At 31.4% G+C, this 10,266-nt stretch overlaps 1 long non-coding RNA gene across 1 annotated transcript in view; it reads left to right on the forward strand.

Moving 5' to 3' along the window:
- The window catches only part of LOC111088577, an 11,024-nt gene extending 6,771 nt beyond the window's left edge, over window positions 1-4,253 (forward strand). The window contains exons 2-3 of the long non-coding RNA XR_002613050.1: window positions 562-640; window positions 4,141-4,253. This is a non-coding gene — a long non-coding RNA (uncharacterized LOC111088577). The remainder of the gene's footprint in view (window positions 1-561; window positions 641-4,140) is intronic.
- Window positions 4,254-10,266: the final 6,013 nt, after the last annotated feature.

Here is a 10,266-nt window from a genome sequence, read left to right on the forward strand (position 1 = left end):
TAGCGTGTGGTCTACACACATATTTACACTATAGCGTGTGGTCTACACACATATTTACACTATAGCGTGTGGTCTACACATATATTTATAGCGTGTGGACTTTACAAATACTATCATCATCGACGTTTTAATTTTCATGTATTTGGAATTGGTGACAGTTATTATAAATAATGCTTTAAACTAATAAAGTACAACATACCATTACATAATGTGTAAAGAATGATCAAGGATACTGAAAGAGAAATGTTTATCACATATTTAAGTAGAACCGTGTGAAATGTGTGAAGAATGATCAAGGATACTGAAAGAGAAATGTTTATCACATATTTAAGTAGAACCGTGTGAAATGTGTGAAGAATGATCAAGGATACTGAAAGAGAAATGTTTATCACATATTTAAGTAGAACCGTGTGAAATGTGTGAAGAATGATCAAGGATACTGAAAGAGAAATGTTTATCACATATTTAAGTAGAACCGTGTGAAATGTGTGAAGAATGATCAAGGATACTGAAAGAGAAATGTTTATCACGTATTTAAGCAATGAAAAATGTTGGTTTTAGAGGACAGCCGTGACATTTGGCAGGATCAAAGGAATGACAGAGAGAAGGAAAATTTTGATCTCAGTCATGCATGATACAGGTATGTCAATATGGCTTTTATATTTCAGAGTTGAATATTGTTATTAGGCTTAATATTAATCAGAAAATGGTATACTGTAGAAGCACACACAGCTCAACAAGTTGTGGTAGATATGTTATATAATTATTTCATATTTCTTTTCTGTTTAATTTTGCATGTGTTGTAGAATGTTGCTTATTTCTATGTAAATATAAGATTTAGTGCTTACAAATACAAATTAAATAGCTCACAGTTTGAAAATGGTTGTATGGTATGGTTTTAACTATGTTGCCATTTAGAGAAAACATAAAGGATGTCAAACAAGTAATATACCAAAACCAGAACCTGAAAACCTTTGTATGTTTATAGAAGTTTTAAAGAAACTTGAGAGAATCTTTCTGTCCACGTAGAACTATTAACTCTTTCACTACTCCATGTGCCATATAATGTTTTAATTTTCCCCACCACTGTTTGAAATTCCAGCTGATATTTGGTTGTACCAGTGATCTATAGATGCCACTCCCCATTGTACTAATAGCCCAAAAAAATCTACATCCCTCGGTTACTCTGAGATAGCCATGGAAGTATCACATGGATTGATGTCTAGAGTCAGGTCATGAAAGATGAAAAAATTAATTTGATTTTTTTTGGCTCATGTAGAAAATAATATTTCAGATCACACTTGGGAATGCATAAAAAAAATTTAAACTGTGGAGTATATAAGAATCTGAAACTGTGGAGTATGTAAATAAATTAATATCAACTTAAAATCAGAGCAAGCTACTTACTTTGAGCAAAAATAAAAATATTTCTGGTAAAATATAATTTTATTTTGTTATTATCTATAAAGATTAGAATGTATTGTTTTATTAGTTAAGTACCATTGCTGTCAGCAAAGGATATTTAAGTTAGTCCTTAATACATATATTAAGCTAACACTGCAAAACAACTTCTGTAATAAAAGTATAGTAACAAAAGATAGAATTTAAAAAGTAATAACATTATGTATATTCAACATTGTAACCAATACTGTTTTTGAAAGTAACAATAAAGAAATGATAAGAGTATATTGTTACATATTGTATATTGTAACATTATGTATATTAAACATTGTAACCAATACTGTTTTTGAAAGTAACAATAAAGAAATGATAAGAGTATATTGTTACGTCTCTGTATGTTCGTTTGTTAATTTTTCTGCAATACAAGTCCTTTCTTAAATAAAACTAGTTTATTCTTCCTCAATACAACTTTGCAATACACTTAATTTCCACAGTTACTTTAACTTAAACACACGCTATAATTCACAACAATTCACTCACTTTACTACCGCGCTTGACTCAATTGTCCGTCTCTATCTCCGCCTGTCAGCAACTATAGTTCCGATCTCTGTATCTGCTATCCTTGGTTCCCACTGACCGTAACTGCTGTCCTTGGTTCCCACTGACCGTAACTGCTGTCCTTGGTTCCCACTGACCATAACTACTGTCCTTGGTTCCCACTGACCGTAACTGCTGTCCTTGGTTCCCCACTCTCTCTCTCTCTCCTTTGTCTAGCGCACTTATATACGATAATACCGCTCGTGTAGCCTCTTCGAGAATCTTCTAGATACTCATCACGTGTTACCAGCGTCACTTGACTTCCGCTGTCATAACACACTAATGTTTTTTGCGAATCTTCTAGATACTCATTATGTGTTACCAACATCACATGACTTCCGCTGTCGTAACAATATCTTACTTAAACTGGAGTATATAAAGACACTGAAACTGTGGAGTATATAAAGACACTGAAACTGTGGAGTATATAAAGACACTGAAACCGTGGAGTATATAAAGACACTGAAACCGTGGAGTATGTAAAGACACTGAAACCGTGGAGTATGTAAAGACACTGAAACCGTGGAGTATGTAAAGAAACTGATACTGTGGAGTATGTAAAGACACTGAAACTGTGGAGTATGCAAAGACACTGAAACTGTGGAGTATATAAAGACACTGATACTGTGGAGTATGTAAAGAAACTGATACTGTGGAGTATGTGAAGACACTGAAACTGTGGAGTATATAAAGAAACTGAAACTGTGGAGTATATAAAGAAACTGAAACTGTGGAGTATATAAAGAAACTGATACTGTGGAGTATGTAAAGAAACTGATACTGTGGAGTATATAAAGAAACTGATACTGTGGAGTATATAAAGAAACTGATACTGTGGAGTATATAAAGAAACTGAAACTGTGGAGTATATAAAGACACTGAAACTGTGGAGTATATAAATACACTGAAACTGTGGAGTATATAAAGACACTAAAATTGTGGAGTATGTAAAGAAACTGATACTATGGAGTATATAAAGACACTGAAACTGTGGAGTATATAAAGACACTGAAACTGTGGAGTATATAAAGACACTAAAATTGTGGAGTATATAAAGACACTAAAATTGTGGAGTATATAAAGACACTAAAATTGTTGAGTATATAGAGAAACTGATACGATGGAGTATATGAAGAAACTGATACCGTGGAGTATATGAAGAAACTGACATCATGGAGTATATAGAGAAACTGACATCATGGAGTATACAAAGAAACTGATACTATGGAGTGTATAGAGAAACTGATACCATGGAGTATATAGAGAAACTGATACCGTGGAGTGTATGAAGAAACTGATACTGTGAAATGTATGAAGAAACTGATACCGTGGAGTATATGAAGAAACTGATACCGTGGAGTGTATGAAGAAACTGATACCGTGGAATGTATGAAGAAACTGATACCATGGAGTATATGAAGAAACTGATACCTTGGTGTATACAAACTGTAGAGTATATAGAGACACTGAATAACTTGAAATGATTAGTAGTTTATAAATGTGGAGCATTTTAAGTCTTAGTTACACATGTATATATTCCTAAGTAAAGTTACAAACCTTTATAAAATTGTTCCAACAAAAAGACTGCTTGTCTATTTGTTTTTAAATCTACAGCAAGAGCAATCTGTGCAGTACCAACCGTGGGTATTGAAACCCAATGTTTAGCATTACAAGTTCTCAGACGTATTGCAGAGCCTTGGGGCACTAGAAAGAGTATATGCACGTTTGATTTTGCAATTCTAACTTCTATCCATTGAGCCGTACACCAAAACTGTTGTATTTGAATGTGCAAATTGTAATAGGTACTAGCAGAATTCACACATATATATTTTCTTTAAAAGAACTGCTATTTCAAATGATTTTCCAAGTATATAAGAAAGTCTTCTATAGCAAATAAAACAATGAACTTCATTACTATGACAGCATACATGTAATCGGAATTTGTAAAATTATTGGACTCTACCCCCTTCTTCTTGCATGTTCTTTGTTGACCAATATAAAAGTAATTATATGTAATTATAGGACAATAGGCTGTTGGGAGCTAAGTTTGTTATTGCACTTGGTATAAATTATTGGTGTTTTAATTTATTTAATTAACTTAAGGGTCAGAAATGTACTACATAATGTTTTTAAAAATTTCAGGGCCAACCAAATCCCAGCTATGACTAAAGGCTTAACTTCCTTCTTTTGTGGATAACAAAATAATTTCTCTATGGAAAACTATAGTTTTTGTTTTTAACTTTAACAGCATGTGTGACTTGACTATTTGATAGTGTTTTTGAGCTAAGAAAACTTTCTGAGATTAATAATGTTACATAATTAAATAAAATAAATGTACAGCTTTTAACTTTTTTCTCTTACTTTATATATCTGTATTAAAGCTGTGCGATTTAATCAATTATGTATAAGGAGTGATTACATCAATAAGTATCACATAAACGTATCGATTAATTGAAATTAGTGTTTCTGATTATTAATGTTTTAGTATATAAATAAATATATACATATACATACATTTGTGTGTTAAAGATGTCTTCTTTTTAACCGTTAGGCCTCTACGTCACAGATTATTTTTAAGTTCACCATTGTTGAAAAGGAAAATAAATCTTTAACACACACATACATAGATACATATGTATGTATATTTAATCATTAAACAGTCGGTCTGCAGTATAATATTTAACATATGTATGTATATTTAACCATTAAACAGTCGGTCTGCAGTATAATATTTAACATATGTATGTATATTTAATCATTAAACAGTCGGTCTGCAGTATAATATTTAACATATGTATGTATATTTAACCATTAAACAGTCGGTCTGCAGTATAATATCAAATGATGAATTTAATGAAATGTCATAACATTATTCACATACCTAAATTAGTTTAGTTTACTGTATGGTGAAGTAAAAAGGACTAAAAACCCCATAGATACTGTTTCTGATTATTCTAACAATCAATTAATCAAAATTATGATTAAATCAAGTGTCATGAAAATAATCAACTAATCAAAATAGGGTTTCACATTATTACTGTTTTTCAGTATTCCAACTATCCAAGTAATTGAGTATTGCTATTATGTTTATTTTTAAGGACAAAGCTATATAAAGGGCTAATTTTGAACTGCTAAATAGAGAGAATATTGTTTGGCAGCATCTGTCACCAGCCATTTTTTTCAATTTTTTTTCTTTCTTTCATGTACATAACTTGATTTAAGGAATACTACTAATTGATTTAATGGAGCTGTTTATTAATTGATTAGCAAGTACCCCTACTTCCCCAGCTCTAATCTGTTGATTTAAGTAAACTAAAACTGACATATTTTGCCTTTCCACAGCTGTTGAAGAAAAGTTATTCTTATTTACCTGTATTTGTTTTGTCTTTTTGTTTTAATATTCATGCAGGGGTCCTGTTTATATTTAGTTTGCATCCTTGTGAACAGGATATAGATTGTGAACTTGTGCTAATCCTCTAGTTGAGGTTACATATCACAATGATTATCAAGTACACCATATACTTGCTTGATTTGGTTTCTGAGTCATGTCCTCCTAGAGTGAAGTTATACTCATTTCAAGGGGTAGTGCAAAGAATTGTACAAGTTAGTATGATCTGGAGGTATATATCCCTTGAATGCATAGTGGTGATGATTTGTTGACATTGGTATTGTAGGTAGAATACTGTGCTAGGACTTTCGTGTGACTTGAAAGTGTGGTATTGTTATTATTTAATATAAGTAATCTAGGGTTGTAGAATGCTGAACTAGGACTTTCATGTGACTTGAAAGTGTGGTATCATTATTATTTAATGTAGGTAATATATATAAGGTTGTACAATGCTGAACTAGGACTTTCATGTGACTTGAAAGTGTGGTATCATTATTATTTAATGTAGGTAATCTAAGGTTGTAGAATGCTGAACTAGGACTTTCATGTGACTTGAAAGTGTGGTATCATTATTATTTAGTGTAGATAATCTAAGGTTGCAGAATGCTGAACTAGGACTTTCATGTGACTTGAAAGTGTGGTATCATTATTATTTAATGTAGATAATTTAAGGTTGTAGAATGCTGAACTAGGACTTTCATGTGACTTGAAAGTGTGGTATCATTATTATTTAATGTAGGTAATCTAAGGTTGTACAATGCTGAACTAGGAATTCCACGTGGCTTGAAAGTGTGGTATCATTATTATTTAATGTAGATAATCTAAGGTTGTAGAATGCTGAACTAGGACTTTCATGTGACTTGAAAGTGTGGTATCATTATTATTTAATGTAGATAATCTAAGGTTGTAGAATTTTGCACTAGGACTTTCATGTGACTTGAAAGTGTGGTATCATTATTATTCCCTTCCTTCTTTCTTATCTTGTGTAGTTGCTTTTCCTCTGTCCCAGCAACAAGAAGTTATACAATACTGAAGCCAGCCATTTAATGTTAAAAGACGTTCATCACTGTGAATAAAGAAGGTTTTTGTTCACTTGTATTTACTTCTTTTCCATTGTTGTATGTGATTAAAACTATTATCTCCTTCAGATTTCCTGAATCTGCTAAGTATTGCTGATACTTAGAATTTGGACATCAGTGTATCTGAACTTCAGTTTCAATTGAATCACTAATAATGACCATCATACTTCGTTCCATCCATTACTTCTCAGTGTTTATAATAAACACTATGGTTGTGTTTTTTTTTGTTGTTTCCCTAATTTACATCTATCAGTTTATACCGGACAGTAAAAAAAAACCTACTTTTATGTTTATTTGTATTTTTTGGTCTGGAGTATTTAAAAATGTACAAAACAGCAAGAGTGTATTAGCTTTTCATTGATATAGTGAACTAATTTTGCAAAGTTTTTATCAACAAGAGGTGAAATGTTTTTAGATACTTTTATTCTTAGATATTTATATAAGTAGTATTTTCATGCATCAAATACATGCACAAGAAACATGACATTAAACCTTCTTCAAGAATAACATATACTGATTCACGATCTTTTTTCTTTTAGAAGCGTCTTGAGTAAAGATTGAAAATTTTGGAGGAAAGGGCCGTATTTGAAAACTAAAATCACTTTAAAATATAGCATTGGAAATGATTATGGAAATGCACAAGGTGATACCAAATCCAGGAGTCACAAGCAATGAGTAGTTTCAAGAAAATGGTCAACTTATCATTAGTACAATACATTATCAAATAAAATACACAAGAAAACCAAAATGTACGATGCACTCCTATTTTACATTTGCTATAAACACAGCCATAAAGCTTGGTTTCATGCTACCATATGCTTATGATTGGGAAATATTGTTCCAAATGTCTGGTATTATTTTTACCATTCAGCCAAGTTGGTTTCCATATAAGCTCATTAAGCCTTAATAATATTCATATTGAAATATTAACAGTACTCTTTAGAGTTTCCATTCAAATCTTACTGAAAATGACCATTTGCTCAGTTTATGGCATAGAGTAGCCTTCACCAGCCAAAACTTTGGTTTCTAAATGTTTATCATGTGAAATTTCTGTCTGGGAGCCATTATGCAGTGCGTTCACCATACTACTGCTGGGAATAGTGTTATTACTTGTACTTTTATAGGTGTTATGCTAGTATGGTGCTCTGGATGAATGACATACAATCATGGTGTAAACTATCAACATGTGATTGTATTCTGGTGCAGCTTATTTTCATAGAGAGATGAGTAGTCCTATAATATTTCAATTTTATAGCCATAATTATGTCCAATATTTTTTGTGTGAAAATTTCCAATATATTAATTTTTAGCTGTTTAAAACATTTCAACTAGATATTGGTTCTCAGACAAGCAGAGTTCCATAATTTTAAGGTATGAATTGTAAGAATTTAAATATAGTTTGGCTGCTAGTCAGAGGTCCTGATACTTAGGTATTGTTTGGCTGCTAGTCAGAGGTCCTGAGATCAAGTATTGCTTGGCTGCTAGTCAGGAGTCCTGAGTTTAAGTATAGTTTGGCTGCTAGTCAGAGGTCCTGAGATCAAGTATTGTTTGGCTGCTAGTCAGGAGTCCTGAGTTTAAGTATAGTTTGGCTGCTAGTCAGAGGTCCTGAGTTTAAGTATAGTTTGGTAATACTTCAGTATTTTTTGTGAAATTCCCTTTTTGTTGTGACACTAATAGGCAGACATATGTTGTCGTATAGGTCAGATGTTATGGATGTCATGGATATTTGTAGCAGTTTCAGGATGGACCAGACTGAAAGTGTCTATATATATATATAAATAATTCAGGAAGAAAATATAAGGCTCCATTAATCAAAGATCTTAATTTCAAACTCACTTTTTTTCATTTTCCATGAAGTCACATTCTGGATTTTTCTTGAAAGGATTTTTGTGGCCACTTATATTTTTTCACCTTTTGATAACGAGATTTATTTACCCATGGTTAGCACTCTTGTCAAGCTTCTGTTTCAGATAAGCTTAATAAAGATTACAAATAAGTGGAAGGTTATAATATTGCTCTTCAAGCCCAAAACCGAAGAACACATCTTGTGCAATTCTAAAAATTCCCCAAATCTTAAGCTTCAGGAAATCAATAAAAATATATTTATTTATAACAATGTTTTTATTGAACATATAATGATTTTAGTTGTTTTAGGGTCTACTGGATTGGAACTTTTCCCTTATCCTGGTTTGGCATAAAACTTAACAAACCAGTTTTTATATAATTAATATTTATATCTGTTTGTATAATATCTGTTTGTTCACAAATAATTCATTCATTACAATCATGGTTGCACCTAATATTTCCTTTATTGATTAAACCATGGTCTAATAAATGAAATAAATGTGAAAGTTAGAACTGTCTTTATTTTCAATAATTACAAAACCATTTTTCACTGTTTCCCTGTGTAAAACATTAAATACATTTATCTTTAAGCTAGGCACAACACAAAGCAATTAATTTATGAACTTGTGAAAGTTATTAATGGCACACCTATGTATATTATTTATTGTATAATGTTTTTCATTTAAGTTTGATTTCTTCATTTTCTCGAATTCTACATTAAATTTCGTCATATTTTCATGTTGTTTAAGTTATGGTATAGGTGCCACATAAAAGGCTTGTTAAAAAAATTAGCTCTGTAGGTGTGAGGGATAACTTCGCTCATTTGATAGAAAAGTAGCTGGATGTAAGAAAACAGATGGTTGTTATAAATGAAGTTCAATCAAACTAGATTAATGTTACAAGTAAGGTACCTTGGGCTCAGTGTCAAGATCTTTTGATTTACATCAATGAAGGAATGATCAATAAATTATTTATATTTGCTGTGCCATTAAGGTCTTGGGTATTTCTGGCTGTGAGGATTTGGATTATTTGGTGAGTTGGGTAAATAAATGGCAGATGGCCTTTGATTATAATAAATACAAGGTTAAGGGGATCTATAGTGTTAATTCATTATCTTTTTTCATACCTAATGCTGAGAATAGTAGGACTAGGGGGACACAAATACAATTTTTTGCAGGGTAGGAGTCATCTTCAGCTAAGACAGTTTTTATTTTTCTAATAGTGTGTGTGACCTTTGGATTGATTTCCCTTCATATGTGGTGGATGCAGTATATTTAAGAGAGCTTAATGGAGGGCTTAATAAATTTTTGAATGATAAGGGCTGGTTTTTAGTGTTTTATATTTTAAAGTTTAGTTGGTAGGCTTAGACTGACCAACAAGTCTCTTATTATCCTTAAATGTTTTAAACATTTCATGCAAGGCTTGGCCGTTTGCTTTACATGAGATATCTAAACTTACATTATGCACTGTTTCTTTACATGAGATATCTAAACTTACATTATGCACTGTTTCTTTACATGAGATATCTAAACTTACATTATGCACTGTTTCTTTACATGAGATATCTAAACTTACACTATGCACTGTTTCTTTACATGAGATATCTAAACTTACACTATGCATGTTTCTTTTTGTTTTAATTACATTGTACATTATTTTTGTTTTTAATTTTCTAATTACTGTAGAGAATATTTTTTGGTTCCTGTAATTTTTATGATCTGTGTTTATTTATTTAACATTTGAAATATCTGTAATTTTCTGATTACTGTGGACAATTGTACATGGCTTCTGTTATTTTTTTTTTTAGTCTTCTGTGTTTATTCAATAAAAATTTGAGAAATCTGTGATTTTCTAATTACTATGGAGAATTGTTCTTGATTTATGTGATATTTTAGTTTCATGGTCAAAAATACAAAACCTTATAAACCAAGTGTTTTCGAAAGGTGGACCTTTCTT

Source organism: Limulus polyphemus, unplaced genomic scaffold (assembly GCF_000517525.1).
Source record: "Limulus polyphemus unplaced genomic scaffold, Limulus_polyphemus-2.1.2 Scaffold4036, whole genome shotgun sequence".
Lineage (NCBI taxonomy): Eukaryota > Metazoa > Arthropoda > Merostomata > Xiphosura > Limulidae > Limulus > Limulus polyphemus.